Here is a 15,670-nt window from a genome sequence, read left to right on the forward strand (position 1 = left end):
TGGTAGCATAGAATGTCTCAAGTAATGACTGATTCGAAACATGTTGATCGTCCGGAGCTCTCGCTTGCGGGTAAAGCGCAGTCACATAATCCAGCATACGCCTATAATTATTGCTATTAGCCAGAGGACAGCCCAAGTCCACCGGAATATCCCGAAGTTCGGGAATCGATTCCTCTTCCGCGGCCGCCGAACGGTTTGGGGCCAAAGAAGGCGGAGGAGGGCCAGAGTGCAGTCCATCCAACGATGAAAAGTCTGCTAGATTATCACTTAAACCTGGTTGCTGTCCTTCCGCCTTTGGAGCAATAGTACCCCCTGAAAGAGGTGGAAGGGTAGAAAAGTCCTAGGGAGAAATCCCCCTGTTTCAGTGCGGAAGAAACCTGTCCGGGACCGAACCTACTGTGTTATATCTTGCCGAAGGAAAAGAGAGCGGAACCGAATGTGCCTGGATCGAGGAAGAGGAGGGAGATTGAAAGGGGAAGAGGCTACTCCAGAAGGGTCCGCAGCAGTAAACATCGAAGCTGACGCTGTACATCGCTCAATCGTGATGCCTCTCGACTAGGCGAGGCAGAAACGCGTATGTCAGAACTTTGTGTTACATGAAACGCCTGAGATATATCCGCTGCCTTCTGAGCTACCGAATGCTGTGGGAGCGAAGAATCCTGCATAAGCCACTGATTAGGACCCAGAACTCCTGTTACGTAAGTCTGTGTTCCTCCCTGACCAGAGATACCCCTTACCGAAGCCGACTGTACTGCGGGCGTAAGAGAGAAAGACGAAGACAATGGAAAAGTTGGAACTGGTAAATTTACCTGAGACGAAGGAAGGCTTAGGAAAGATGTAGGAAAGGTGGAAGGTGCGTGACCCGCAGGAAAAGCAAGAGAAGAAGAAGAAGAAGAAGAGGAGGAGGAGTCATAGAGGAAGCTAACAGTGGCAAGGCAGAGGTTGTGGGAGCGGAAGAAGGGACTGCAGACGACCCGGAGGCGGCATGAGAGACTCTCTTAAGGGACATATAATACACTGATTCTGACCCCTCCTTGAAAGTCTTGCAGCATGTCCTCCAAAAATTCTGGACATTCTTGTGTCATAATCTCTAATGTTCATAATACCATTGATAATGCAACCTTTAATCAAAAGCCTATAGCCTTTAGAGAGGCCCAAAAGATCTGCGTTTTTCTCTGCCAAGTCGATCCGACTACTACGTGAACCTCTTAGAACACCCGAAGGGGGGGCTCCTTGATCCGCATTACTAGAAGAAGGGGTAGGGAAGACAGATACAGGGAAAGAAGAAATAGGATCTTCTGAGACATAGGAAGGATAGTTGACAGCTAGAGGAACAGGATCCCGCACTTTCGGAACCGTAAACTTTACTTGTGTCCTCGAACCGGACCTAAACAGAAGAGAAGACGGAGAAACGTCTGCCTTAAGGCTGGATGCCAACGAACTCAGACTTGATGTCCGTCCAGGAGAACGACTCTGCACGCTCGCAAGCTTGTCCTCAATACCTAACTCGGACCCTATCGTCTTAGTCACCCCTATTCCCTGATCCTGGCTAAAATTTTCCAAATTAATTTTATCAAAACTACTAGGGGGTTGTAGGGGGGGGGGGGGGGTCCTTCACTGCCTGCTCCGCGCCGAGGGGGCCGACAGAACCTGCCCACTTGGAGGCTTGTGGTTCTTCATTACCCTCAGCACCCGTTAGGGCTGGTTCTGGAACAGGCAGGGGAGCTGAAAGAGAATTATGATTAGACATCCTAACACTACTAGTATTTTCATCAGCAAATTGTTGGAAAACTCTTAATTAATTTTGTCATGCTATTTGCTATCCTATCCTCTATTTGTTTTACTACCTCATCACTAGCTAACTCCTTCGGTTGTTGTATAGGAGCTTGCGATCCTAAAGATGACTCTGAATCTACTTTGCGTTTACTTCCTTTACTGGCTAGCGACTTGCGATGTCGGATGTAGTCTTCCATCTCTTCAACTGTCCAGCTTGAACATTCTTCACACCGCGTTTCCTCATCGCATTTAATTTTCCTACATACCTGGCATATAGTGTGTGTATCGTGTCTCAGAGTACTCATACGTCTCTTGCAGGAAGAGCAGGAGCGATGTGCAGTGGCTTCTGCCAACGTCGGAGAGATCAAAGACGGAGTTGAAACTACCGGTGCTGAGGTGGAGGGTAGAAGAGAAGTCTTATCCATAATATCTGTATATCAATCCAATCCAAACGAAAACCAAGTCCCGTAATTCTTGAGTTCTTCGTCAATAATCGTAACCATCCGAGAGAGTCGGGCAAGGATCAAACTCGCGCTGCAGAAGGTCAACAACCTTCCCGCGTCGCGAACAAAAAGCAAATGAGGAAGATAAGAGTAACGACACACACCTGCACCAGCGTTGCCAACCGTCTGGGATGGTAACTCAAGGAAGTTTTTACCTGCAGCGTTGGCAACGCTGACTGTTAAAAACAAATTTCCCACTAGTGGGATGGGTAATTGAGAGGAGTTCGGGCTAATTGGGATTAGGGCTAATTCAGGTGTTCAGGGGGTGTATTGCAATATTAAATTTTGACGTAGCATGTATCAGATATTGAAAGTAAGTGAAGAGTTTAGCTGTCATCAAATAGAAACCTGTCAGATGTTGCAATTTTCCATTCTCTCTCTCTCTCTCTCTCTCTCTCTCTCTCTCTCTCTCTCTCTCTCTCTCTCTCTCTCTCTCTCTCTGTTTATCAACTAGTATTTTAAGTCTCCAATTAAGTCCAGATTGTTCTGTGTTAATTCTTTTCGCAGTCACATAGGAGTTTCCATCAAAAGTTCCTCCAACTCGCATATAATTTGGTATAGCGATCCACTGTAAATGTTTAAATTTACAGCTTCATAGAAGACCTGAAGTTGCTCGTTAAGGCAGTTGCGTGTTAATATGGCAAGTCTTGTTTAATGTAACATTGAATTTCATCTTAATTCGCAGTTCTAAATAAACTAAAGCATGGATACTTTATAGCCTTAGGACAAAATTGTGAATACAGCTTGGGTTTTTTCAGTATCCAATTAAATGCAGTTTGTGGGTGTAGTCTATTCTCACTTACCAGGGAAGTTGTATACATTGAATTTGCCATTTATTCTGCTTCATGTTCTTAGTTTTATTATTGATAGGTAAAGTGAACTGTACAGTTAATTTAGTATGTGGTTAAGATCTATAAGAAAAATAATTCTCAAATGGGCTTCAAGGAGGGTTTCTTGAAAGAATGGCTAATAGAGGTAGTTCTGAAAAAGGGGCTGTTTGAAGAATGTGTAGTAGGGTTACTTTTAAGATTTAAAATCACTTAAGAATTTTTTTGTTTTTTGTTTTTTTTCTGAAAACCTAGTAGTAGATAGTCTTTTAAGTTAAAAAGTCAAGGTTGTCAGGCTCTATAGGCTTATGATAGAAACAATATTTTATAACATTTTAACCCCGGATTACTCAAGTTGCTGCTTATGGAATATTTAAAAAAAATAATCTTTGATTTTTTTTTTTTTTTTTTTTTTTTTTTTTTGTGAAAAGAAAACAATGTTAACGTTTTACCTAAAAATATTATCCACTGAACTATCTTATTTGACTTCCTGCATATCAAGAATAATATAATAGGTTAACCTTTGAATAGTTTTTAAAAAACTTTATTTATGAACATTTAATAGAATTTAACCATTGTACAATTTTGAAAATGTTGATAAAAGTCATTTAAATAGACATGTAGCCAGTGAAGCCAGCTATTTGCATGTGGATATTAATCATGAGTTTAGGATTACCCCTTTCAAAAATACAGATTTTAAAAAATTAGGAGTAAAATGATCTAATGGTTCTTATTAACGAAAATAATTCCTGCCCTCAGGCTACCCCAGACATAAAGAAAACTAAAATTAGAGAAGAAAAAAAAAAACCAAAACCATGTTTTACGATAGAAGTTACGACAAGCAGGTCCTTAACTGGTACTTAGCGAAGAAACTATAGTACCATCAGCAACTGAAATTCTTATGATTCCTCATGGTCAACAAGAAATGCTTCAAAATATGAATCTTCCATTAGAAAATATTCAACTCGACCGGACTTTTTATTATGATTTTACTGATGTACAAGGAAAAACCATTTACCAGATACCTGATATCGCACACCTTTATATATCATGGATTCTGAAAGTTAAATAAATTTAAAGTGGATATCTTCTAAGATCTGTTATATAAGGGTCATTGTTAATCAGAATTTGCATTGGGCGGGCAATAATGAAATTTGTGGAGATATACTAGATCAACAGAGATACCATGCTAATTTTGCAACTGCGTAAAGGTCCAAACTAGCTGGCACTGCCCGACGGATAAACTATTCTTATAACCAGTGATGCCGTTTTTTCTTCACAACATTGGCTTTCAGTAGTGTTACCATAGGCAGTTCATCTTATTTTTTTACTTTATTTATGATTTAATGGTTAGAATGCGTATTTTCCAATGTACCTATAATTATTTCCCGTGATGTTAGAAAACTACAAGTCACTAGTTCAATATAAAGTATTTTTGACGAAGAAAAATAAAGGATTTCAATAAAATTCATTTGTATAAATAGGCAGGATATGTTTTGTATCTATTTTCATAATAAAACATAAAAAGGCAAAGAAGAATTTTTTTCTTCAGTGCCGTGGCCTGTGGTCGGAAAAGCCACGGAGGGTTGCCAGATGTCACCAGAAAGCCACACTAAGGCCCCGTCCACACGGTCGAGCTTTGGTCGACGAACTTTGTCCGATGTGACGTCAGAAGCGGAGAAACAGCGAGAAAAGTCAGAACTTTGCCGCGGTTTTTCCGCTTCTGACGTCACATCGAACAAAGTTAGTCGAGCAAAGCTCGGCCGTGTGGACGGGGCCTAATAGATGACGACAGAGTCTGGACTCCGGAGGGAGCCACAACGATGAGATTAGTAACACTGCTTCAGAAGTGAGAGAAAAATATAAACAGCTGGAATGCCCGACGTGCATGTCTGCTATTGTGGACAGGCCAAAAGTATGCGAAAAAAAAGTTTTTTTCAGCATAAAATCTCTTCAAAATACTTTTATCAACGAGACCCGCTTAACATTTAATATGCTTATTCAAATGCATCTGTCAGTTTTCAAGATTTCAATCATCATTGCTACTATTCAATAGTTTCGCGACTTATGTTTGTTTGTATGTATGGTGTGATTACGTTGCATGGAACCAGTGGTTATTCAGCAAAGGGACCAACGGCTTTACGTGACTTCCGAACCACGGCGAGAGTGAACTTCTATCACCAGAAATACACATCTCACTCCTCAATGGAATTCGTGGCTTACCAAACCGTTAGGTTTTTAAAAAGGCCTATTGTTAAAGTTTGCTTTGAACTGATTTGTAAGATTAAGTTCCTAAGTCGATACCAAAGGCTTGATGTAAGATAACTAGTACTCGTAATTTCGAAGTTACTCTATCTTTAAAGATTTTGATTATCTAAAAACCTGTGGCTATTTTATATGTCGACTCAGACATTATTCCACCCATCTATATAATATAGTTTCTGTAAAAGTATGCATTTCTCAATTATAAAATTTATTTACATATATACTTTAGTAACTATCTTCATTCTGCTAGGAATTTTCTGAACAGTTTGATCTTATCAAATTTGAATAAGAAAATTACCGATGATATCTTACTTGTTTACTTGAAAGGGAAACTACACATAGCAGGCAATACTACCCCGATGATCACTAAAGTTAATTCTTACAATGATATGACTTGATCGATACACAGATCAAAGTGTGTCGAATTTTTAGTAAAATTCAAAGGAATATTATGTTCACTGCCTTTGTTATAATAGTAATACCTAGAATTCACAGGGGACACCCTAGTTGGCGTAAGTTTAGGGAGTTATCACGGACCATGGTAAATAGTAATAAAATACACTGGGAATAATTTATTGTTGTAAAACACCAACGAGTTTTAAATTTTCTAGTTTTACAGGTGATTAGATAACACATGAGATTCTCTTTATCATGACTAACGTTTGGAGGTACGTATACGCAAATTTTATCGGAGAAGTTGCTGTTCATATGCCAATTACAACATTGGGTATATTCCTGTCCATCAGTATTCAATACCAGTACGTTCACAAAGTTAAATACACAAGCTAATCTCAGATCAGACACTTTCCACCTATTCGAATGCAAGTTATAAAAAGCTTTAAAAAACCATAATCCAAAACAACCTTCAAAATTTGTCTACTGATAAGAAAATTTCAACACCCTAATTTTCGGATTATAGCTAATTCCTCCAGCTAAGTGATTTATTCCTCAAACCAAGACTACTTCAGACCTAAAACTCTGAAACTTAGCCAGCTTCTGCACCTTCAACGACTAGTGAAATATTTCCAACAACAACAAGAAAAATATTTTCACCTCAGACAAGGACAACTCGTACAGTAGCATTCCAGGAAGCCCAGCGATCTCAATGTAACAGAAAGTGCTGAAATGCAAGACTTCAAAAAAACTCATAAAATTTCTTTGGACATTAACTTCAGAAACAAAATCGTTAAACAAATAAAAACATTTAAATTTCATTATCGTTTTTACTTCTGATTAACCTCTACCATAAAAGTTTCAGTAACCTCTGATAAGTTTTAACCAATTTCACATCAATTCAAAGAAAAATTCATATATTCTTGAGAGTATTTCAAATCAATCTTTTTACCTTCTGCGAACAATAATGACATTACACTTTGTATGACATTTGATAATTAAGGTGTCATCAAAATTGGAGAGTATACATATTACCACTACAAACAAAATTATGCCAAAACCTATTCATTTGACATTACAATCTCCCCAATTCAAGATACTAATGAATTTTAAAAGTAAAATTCTAAAAATTGTTTTACAAATAACAGCAACTAAAAAAATATATGAGGCTATTTAGCAACTTACGGCATGAGATAATTACCGATTATGGCTTTGATTGTCAAGATAGGAATTAATCTCCTCTGACAACAATGCTGGAAAAGTAAGTGGACTGAACTCCCAACATTTTCACCAAAATGGCTTTCAGCATTTTGACTAGTGCAATATATTAAAGTTCACGTATTAGAATATTGCTCTCATTACACCAGCAAAAGAATGAACAACTTCTGTAAAGTAGAAATTCATATATAGCCTAAATGAAAAGTGGTTTCTCTGGTTAAAAGCAAGATCTACTTCATGGACCCCTTGGCCCTTTTATGGCTAGGAATAAAATGGCAAATGCTGATGCTAGGAGTGGGGAGGGCGGCTATTGGGAGAGTCAGGCATATGAACGCAGAATATTTTTTTTTTTAACATTTCCATTTTGGGAGAGGTTAGGATAAGGAAGGGGGAATGGGAGATCTGAAAGGAGAGTTCAGCATCAGAGGGAAAAGAACTCCTGCAAATCTAATTTAATGGATAACTTAAAGAAACTCATTTTTTTTACTTCATGTTCACATTTAACACTTCATTGTTCAAGGTATGCTCATGTAGCCCTACAAACAAACGAACACACACATTAAGTGAAAATAGTTTGACAAAAACTATCACAAAATGCAAAATAAAAAAATATTTGATATTTAAACAACCGTGTTCAGTATCGGTCATTTCAAACATTCACAAAAACTTGTCATATACTGACTGCACCATCCACTTCATCTTTACTGATCTCCGTGTTTCAGATTAGTCTCAGACTCCCCAAACTATACGTAGACCTTGATCCTTCACTAGCAAACACGTACATGCACACGTTCTACACAGTTCTATTTTCGGTCACAAAACATCCCCAAGCCTAATTATATCCTTCATAACTTGATTCTGCAGTGATCAGCTACTAATGTCAGCTGGAAAAGTAATCATTTTATTAGTCAAAATGTCCCTATAATACCAATTAACTAACAAGTCTGTCAACTTCCATACCGGGTGTTACTATTCAGGTTGCGATTGGTAATCATTTGTGCCCTAAGCATTTGCGAATTCTTAAAGTTATTTCCCACTAATTCTAAAAAGATAACACTTAACCAGTAGTTACAGTATTTTCACCAGTATTTTATACCCTGTAGTACTTTTCGTTCACTTAACCGTATAACCTTGTCAGTCGTCTCTTTTCCTCAACTATACTCGTCACTAATTCCCCTTGCAGTAACTTCTCTTCGGAGAGAAAATGCGGAAATATGAAAAATTCTCTCAGATTTCAGTCATTGGTATTCTAAAAGCATCTTAAAGCATCAATGGCACAGCAAGCATTTTAAAGACGGATGAGATATTAGATATTTTCTTTAATAAACAACAGTGACCCCTACTACATTGCATGCTATTATTATTTTTTTTTAATTCAAAATATACTAGGGGAGTTCAGAGTACGCGTCTTTGTTGGGTCTAAAATATGAATTCAAAATAAAAACTGAATTACGTTATTATCCATTACAACATGCTTAAGAGGAAGTAAAAATACTGAAATTCTCGCAAGTATTTTACTACAAGATGAGCTGTTTTGTTTAAGGTCTAGCTTCCAAAAAATCAATATTGTGATAAGAAAATTAAATGGACGCACGAGAATTACATACCTTGAAGGGCTACAAGAAAATCACACACCTAGAAACACTAAACTGCAGAAGTTCTTTTTGTGTACTAATGTCCCCCTCATCAATTACATAACATTTGGCAATGAACGTTTAATCTACATAGGATTTTTTAGCGGTTTGTATTTATTTTTAACCACACAACAGCCCCTTCACAAAAAGTTTATGAAATTTTCATAATCATAAAAACGAAAACATTCTTGAGTTATAGACAATACGTACCCAGAATTCATATTTGGACTGACTTCGAAGCAAATGAGTGAAAAATTAAAATATTTTAAAATATCAATTCAAAATTGAACAAAAAGTAAAGAAACATCGAAAAACAGACGTTTAAGCTTAAAGGAAAAAAGGTGTCGAATATTTTTAAGAAATTCCAGTTACTTTTAAGCTAATTTCCCGAAAATTTTACAAATAGCAAGAACCAGGACGAAACAAGGAGGAATCTGCAGTGTCCCGGTAAAAAAAAATCCTGATATATACACTAAAAATTTATTATGGTATTCAAGTAAGTGTTAAGTGTAGAGTATTACTGCATGTTCACAAAGAGAAGAAAATCAAAGTAACTCTCAAACAACTGTCGAGTACTTATGAGAAGTTCACACCATATTCATACCGGTTTTATTCGTTCTACATCGGAAAACGATAGTAGGGCATAAAGATAGAGATAAATACGGACTCAAATAGTAGAATGTTAATTACCAACCAGACTGCAAACTGTTGCCAAAACTACTATTGTTTGTTCAGAAGCAGAGAAAATAGCAGGCAAGGGGCCGTGCTGTCACAAAGCTGGTTTAACAAACTTACCAACCTTGACGCTGACAGAGGAGCAGCAGATACTGATGTCATGAACCCGAGTGAGATTAAAACTTTAAACCAAGTTACCGAAAGCATCCATGAAAACAAAATCTCCGTGAATATTGCATAAAGTTTATGAATGTTTATACTCTGAGAAGCATTCTTACTGTTCAAACCTTCATCTAAAATTAAGACAAACACAGCTACGTAGCACACTTAACCATTTATTTGGTGAATTTTTTTTAGTTTTTTTTATAAACTGGCTTCAGTAATCTTCAAGGCATCCATTTACATTTAAGCAAACCTAGAAGGTTAAATATTCCTACCAGACAAGACAAGAACAAAGAATCTTTGCCAGCCAAACAAACATCCGTAGCAAGACTGACTTGACACTATGCAATGAGAAAAATTTTATTTGTTTATTAGAGCCAAAACTCATGATTAAATGCCAATATTTAAAAAGGAAACAACACAACTTGTGGTAATGGTGAACTGTATGTTCATTATGTGCACATACTTTTATAGAAAAAGAAAACCCATCACAGTTGATCAGGAGTGCATCACAGGAAAAGTAAAACCTGAAAAAACACAGTTACAAGATAACAAGCAAGCTAAAACTTTGGAAAAAGAACCTGGCATAATCCAGCATTCCTATATAGAAGACCTGAATCGACAACCACAATCACTACAAGGAAGGAAGCTTTATAGAAATTCACAAAAAAACCTACACTTGGTACGTATATTACTATATTCAGTTCTCAACATCAGTTACCATTATGCTTGCTTATCAACAATGATTTTCAGAATAAAAGGGCTCTGTTAAGAGCATTGTGTGTTTATCGTCTAAAAACTTAAAACTGAGCAGAAAATGTTTTTAACCGAGCGTAAGTTGAATTACTATTCCAGATAGCTAAAATAAAATCTTCATTTAAGTGGTTAGCAGACAGGCAAATTTACCTGACGAAAATGCCAATAAAAACTTTTAATCTGATACGATTACAACTGAAATTACACAACGTCCTGTAATACTGTACTAATAAACTACTATGAGATTCAGGTCCTCTGTAACACGGTTTTTTTCGCAATAACTTTTTATCTATGCAGTTCATAAATATAACGCTTATTCAGAATACACATTATATCTACACAAATATTGACTGTATTCTGCATTACGTAAGTTGAATAAATTTGGTACTTATAATGTAAAGTGACTTTACTCAGAGAAAAGGTTTCGAACGCGCTCGTTACTTAACTTATGACAGCATTTCTTCCCTCTTTGTCGATGGATGATTGGCTATACGTAATGAAGGCTATGCCTCTGGCAACAATGACATACAAATTTAAATACAAGCAAAGCAGTACACCTTTATGAACTCTGAAACCTCTCCACTGATAATTGTCATAATAAACAGACCAACAAAATATGTTAATAAATACAAAAACACTTCGATTATTAGTCTAACTCCCAAAATAAGTTTCCTAAGAAATTACAGTCTACTTTATAGGTCACAATCAGATTGACAAGATGTAGGGAATAGTTGGTAATTTTCAAAAGCATAGTAGACAAGCTTGATTTGATAACTGCTTTATCCAATGTCAAGCAATTTTTATTTATTGGTTATCTACCTATTTACTGAAAAAAAAAGCCGGTACCGTATTTTGGCTTTAAACCTTCACCAATAATGATCATCAGAATGATGACTTCATGAGGCTCCACCCACTTTGGCCTCTTTATAATTCAGGATAACACCGAAGGCTATCAGGGGCATTGTTGGATTAGAAAATTTAACTTCTGGCTATAAAAACTAATTTCTAGAGTAGTTGTAAGAAGTGCTAAATGCTCCTCAAGGATCCCAGCAGTTGGCCTAAACGTTTAATTCATGTATATTACTGCTATACTATTGTGGCACTACTGCTACAGTAGTATTACTGCACTAGCACAGATACCCCACCCACATCTATGTATCGTTCCGCCATTCATAAAGTCTTTGGGTTTCAGAGCCGATGGAACAAGGTGAATGAGTTTCTGCCTGGTGGATGGGCGGGGCAACATTTTGTCAAAAGGTGTTTACCTTGCTTACGTAATGAATGTTTTTCGACTCTTGGCTCGTAATCATTGGCCATGGCATCGGCTAGATCATTTTTACTCTATAAAAATTAAAACCATCGGGTTTAGGTTATTGATTACGCTGACAAAATTTGTGTGTGGTTGTAAAATATACATATGTCAACTTTCAGCTACATCCAATGCTTTGCTAAGGAGCAAAGTCCAAAAAACCGTGTTACAGAGGCCCTGAATCTCATAGTAGTAATCAATAGAGGCTATATACCTAGTTATAATTACATCAATGAAGTCTCATTAATGGCAATGTCTGTACATTGATGAGAGTGAGATTTAAAAATGAGGCTCTAAGTAAACAAAACACTAAAGATTACAAAAGTCAAATAGCACCTAAAGTTATTAGAACTAGATAAATACTTCAGTTTTCTATTACAAAGATCTAATGACATTTAAATTTCGAAATCTTTAAAAGCAATTTGGAAAAATAGCTCATTTTCATGTTAATGAAATCGATTCATAGATGAAAATCAATAGAGCACAAGGACTCAAAGGTATAATGAAATCTAAGTGTACGTATATTCAGTATTGCCTTCTAAGATTAAATCTGTTGACAACTTGACAAAAAGTTACTTAAAGCCTCATTGCAAACTGTCTTAACTTTCGGAAACAGGAACCGTCCTTATTTTTAAAATAGTGAGGTACAAAAATCCTCCTCCTGTATGCCAAAGATAGTATGCTCTACTTCCAATGCAGAAAAAAGTTTTTTTTGATAGATAATAGTCTTCTCCATGTACATGAACATCAATCTCGTGACTGCAATTTTTCCATTCAAGCCGGCAACAAAGCTTAATCTGAAAGAAAGTAAAAATGTTAAGTCTCCAAAAATTCAGAGGAAATTTTTTCTAATCAATTTAAAGTTTATTGAACTTAAACCTTTTGCTATCAAAGAACTGGTTCATGTAGCCTAGAAATCCTAAGCAGTATCTCAGTAAGATGGAAATGTTGAAAATGTGAACCAGTTATTGAGTAAACCATTTGCACAATTTAGTTAAAACAAACTACTTTTTCCATACAAACTCATCAAAACTCATCTCCTATATCATGATCACTTTCATAGTCTCAAACGTCTCCGTACCTTTACAGAAGTAGTGTGATTATTCAAGCATGTGCTGCGTCGATGCACCATGAGGAACAGACTACTCTCTTCACTTGAAATGGGGGTCTAAGAGGAGGATATCAGAGGATGACTTATGAGTTGGTATGCTCAGCTTGTTGTATGTAAGCACTATGTTGTTTACAAGTGTCTAATAGATCCATAAGTGTTCTGTAAAAGCAAGCTGTTATGCTGATCACTGAGAGAAACAATATAAAGGGGTAAGCAATATAGCCGAGATTCGTGCAATAGCAGCAGGCATGGCTAGCAGAGGCGAGTGTGACACTAACAACAACAAAAATAGCATTAAAAGGAGTCTGAAAAAAATACCCCTGTCAAAGAAATGGATAATGATTCCCAAATCAACACTGCCTTCTCTCCAAATGAAATGAACAGCAGCAAAAGTGACAAGGTGTTGTATTATGAAGCACAGAAAGGACTTCAAGCACAGAAAAGTCTTCAAAGCCTAAACATCAAGCAATGTGGTGTAAACATATGCACTTCTAGTTTAAGCTTTAACTTTCAATATGCGCAAGTAAAGGGGATTAGGGGTGTGAGTTAGACCAGACATTCCTCTGCTATTGACGTCTGTGTTAAAGCATTGGACTTGGAGGTTATCTATGATCTGTGACCAATACTACATCTAAACAATTAGCTGCTAACATGATGGCTAAGTATGGTATCTACTGAAGGCTTTACTGTCTTTTCCGAGGAAGATAAATTGCGGTTCCTTGCAAAAAACCCAGAAAATTTGTGTCAGGAACTCGAACTACCGTCTCATTAACAGTGTAAAATCTATTGTGCAGGGCCTCGGGAAAAGACCATGGAAGAAGGTACTGTAGTTCCTTAGACATGAAAGAGGTAAGTAGAAGAACTGACAAGAATGATCCTGCATTTCTACATGACTGTCCACTATCCTCAAAGCAGCCACCATAGATCTCACCTCTTGAGACATGCCCAAGGGCTGTCTGTATTATGACTGGAACCATATATATTTAAGGCATCCATCACCTTCATGAAGGCATAGGACTCTGCAGTAAATAGGTTAGCCTCTTTTGTTTGTTTAGTAAAGACGACTGAGGGTGGTTTGATCCCAGAATGTGATTTGGGAATTAGAAAAATGAGGTTTGGTCCTTAACATCTGGGAACACATGTAAAAAGGTGTGAACAAAAAAATGATGAATTGGCCAATGGAAATGTGCTCAAGTGTAATAGATGAATGGAAGAAATAATAAAATAGGGGATGACAAAAATAATGATAGTTGCAGCAGGGTCAGCAGCCTCTGGTGGCTGGGAGATGCACGTCAGAAATAGTCAAATTAATCACTGACGGGGAACGACGGGGAAAAAAATGTGCTCCAATTTACAAACGCATGACAACGAACTATCACGGATAACGATAGCGGGTAAAGCAAGAATGGGGATAACTGGTTCCATTCATAAAGCTGCATAAACCACAAAGAAGGGTAAATGGACTATTTTTTTTATAGTCATGGGACAGTGGTATCAGAATAGCTGGTTTAAAGAATAAAACAACAATTCCCACCCCCAAAATTAATAATGCAAAGCATAAAGAAGTTTAACAAGTACTTTGCACACTACATGTATGGGATTACAAGATGGAACCAATCTTTCAGTGTTAATGAGGGAACAACTTCTTACCCCTTAGCACACAGTCTTTAGTATACACTGAGAAACGTTAGCAGAAAAAAGACAAACTAGTGAATACCAGAACTAGGCAAACACTGACAAGGGGAAAATTAGAGCAGGAAAAACAGTAGTGAATGTTACCCATATATAGAAGCAATACTGACTAAATGAAAGCAGAAAAATACTGACGCTGATTTGCTATGCCAAAGTGAACAACTTGCAAAAATTTAATTTTTAAAGAAATTATGGAGACAAAAGAAAGATAAATGATAATTAATTATTAGAGCAGTCGAGGCGGCATTGCAAAAACACTTCAGACACATGAAAAATTCTTCCTCTGCACGTTAACAAAAAAAGATGGCGTCTGGGGTTGTTTGAGATTGCAAATGCTGCCATATTGTAGTTGAGGTTGTAATATATCGTAGTTTTCCGGTTATTAAGTCTACATATCATTAATTACCAATCCAAGTTTTTAAACTGTCCCTTTTATACTTTTATCTAGTTGACTTCATTATGGAACAGATTACCACAATATACAAAAGAGGTTCCTTTTCATAAATTTGTCCTTATCAGGTTTCCATTTGATTTCACATTTTTATATAAAAAAAGCATTATTGCAACTTAACTAACGTATCTAACTGAAAATTAATAAAATGAGCCAAGTACATTGAGGTAAAATTTTACTTTAAAATGTCCGAAGTCTTCGAAGACTCGGTAATTGCTAATAATTATGGTACAAGTTAAATCTAAAGCTTTGTCTGACCCCAGCTTTAAACAGTGTTGTTGTCCACACCAAAAGTTAACTATAATACACTTTTTTTTAATTTACATACCTTTAGGTTTATCCTAATTTGCACACAGGAAAGATGAGTTACTACATACCCATAAATACCATACCATGCACATAATACTCCTCTCTTGGTGAAAATAATAAACTTCATACTTACTTTAGAATACCCACTTATAACCGAAATTGAATGCAGTTTCAACTGTCTTAAACAGCTTTGTGTAGTCCTTAATAAAACCAAAGTCTCTAGAAATAGGCAGATGACATCAAAGGGTATTTTAGTCTATTCAATGGAGGACTCCCATCAGTTACTTCACAACAGAACTTTCAGACCTCTAATACTTCAATACCAATTCCTGGGAAAAAATTTTAGTACAATACCTAAATGACGAGAGCATAGGTAAAACGTTACTGTTCTAATACATCAGTCTCAAGGCTTGATTTAACCTAGGAAAAGTCCTTTACATAAGAAAAGTGTATTAAAAATGTCTGAAAACTAAACCTGTCAAAAAGTTTTAGCATTCCTCTATAATGCTATTCATTTAGTTATGAAAAAATATTTAAGGAAAGAAAATGCAAGATTACAGAATTGTTTTAACCTCCTGTTAATTAAGGC

General features: G+C 36.6%; 1 long non-coding RNA gene across 1 annotated transcript in view; it reads left to right on the top strand.

Annotated features, from left to right (window-relative positions):
• LOC135216260 (uncharacterized) overlaps positions 1-4,610 on the top strand; it is a 32,245-nt gene extending 27,635 nt beyond the window's left edge. Inside the window, exon 3 of the long non-coding RNA XR_010314843.1 lies at positions 3,866-4,610. This is a non-coding gene — a long non-coding RNA (uncharacterized LOC135216260). The remainder of the gene's footprint in view (positions 1-3,865) is intronic.
• Positions 4,611-15,670: the final 11,060 nt, after the last annotated feature.

The sequence above is a fragment of the Macrobrachium nipponense genome, chromosome 6, assembly GCF_015104395.2.
Source record: "Macrobrachium nipponense isolate FS-2020 chromosome 6, ASM1510439v2, whole genome shotgun sequence".
NCBI classification, from domain to species: Eukaryota; Metazoa; Arthropoda; class Malacostraca; order Decapoda; family Palaemonidae; genus Macrobrachium; species Macrobrachium nipponense.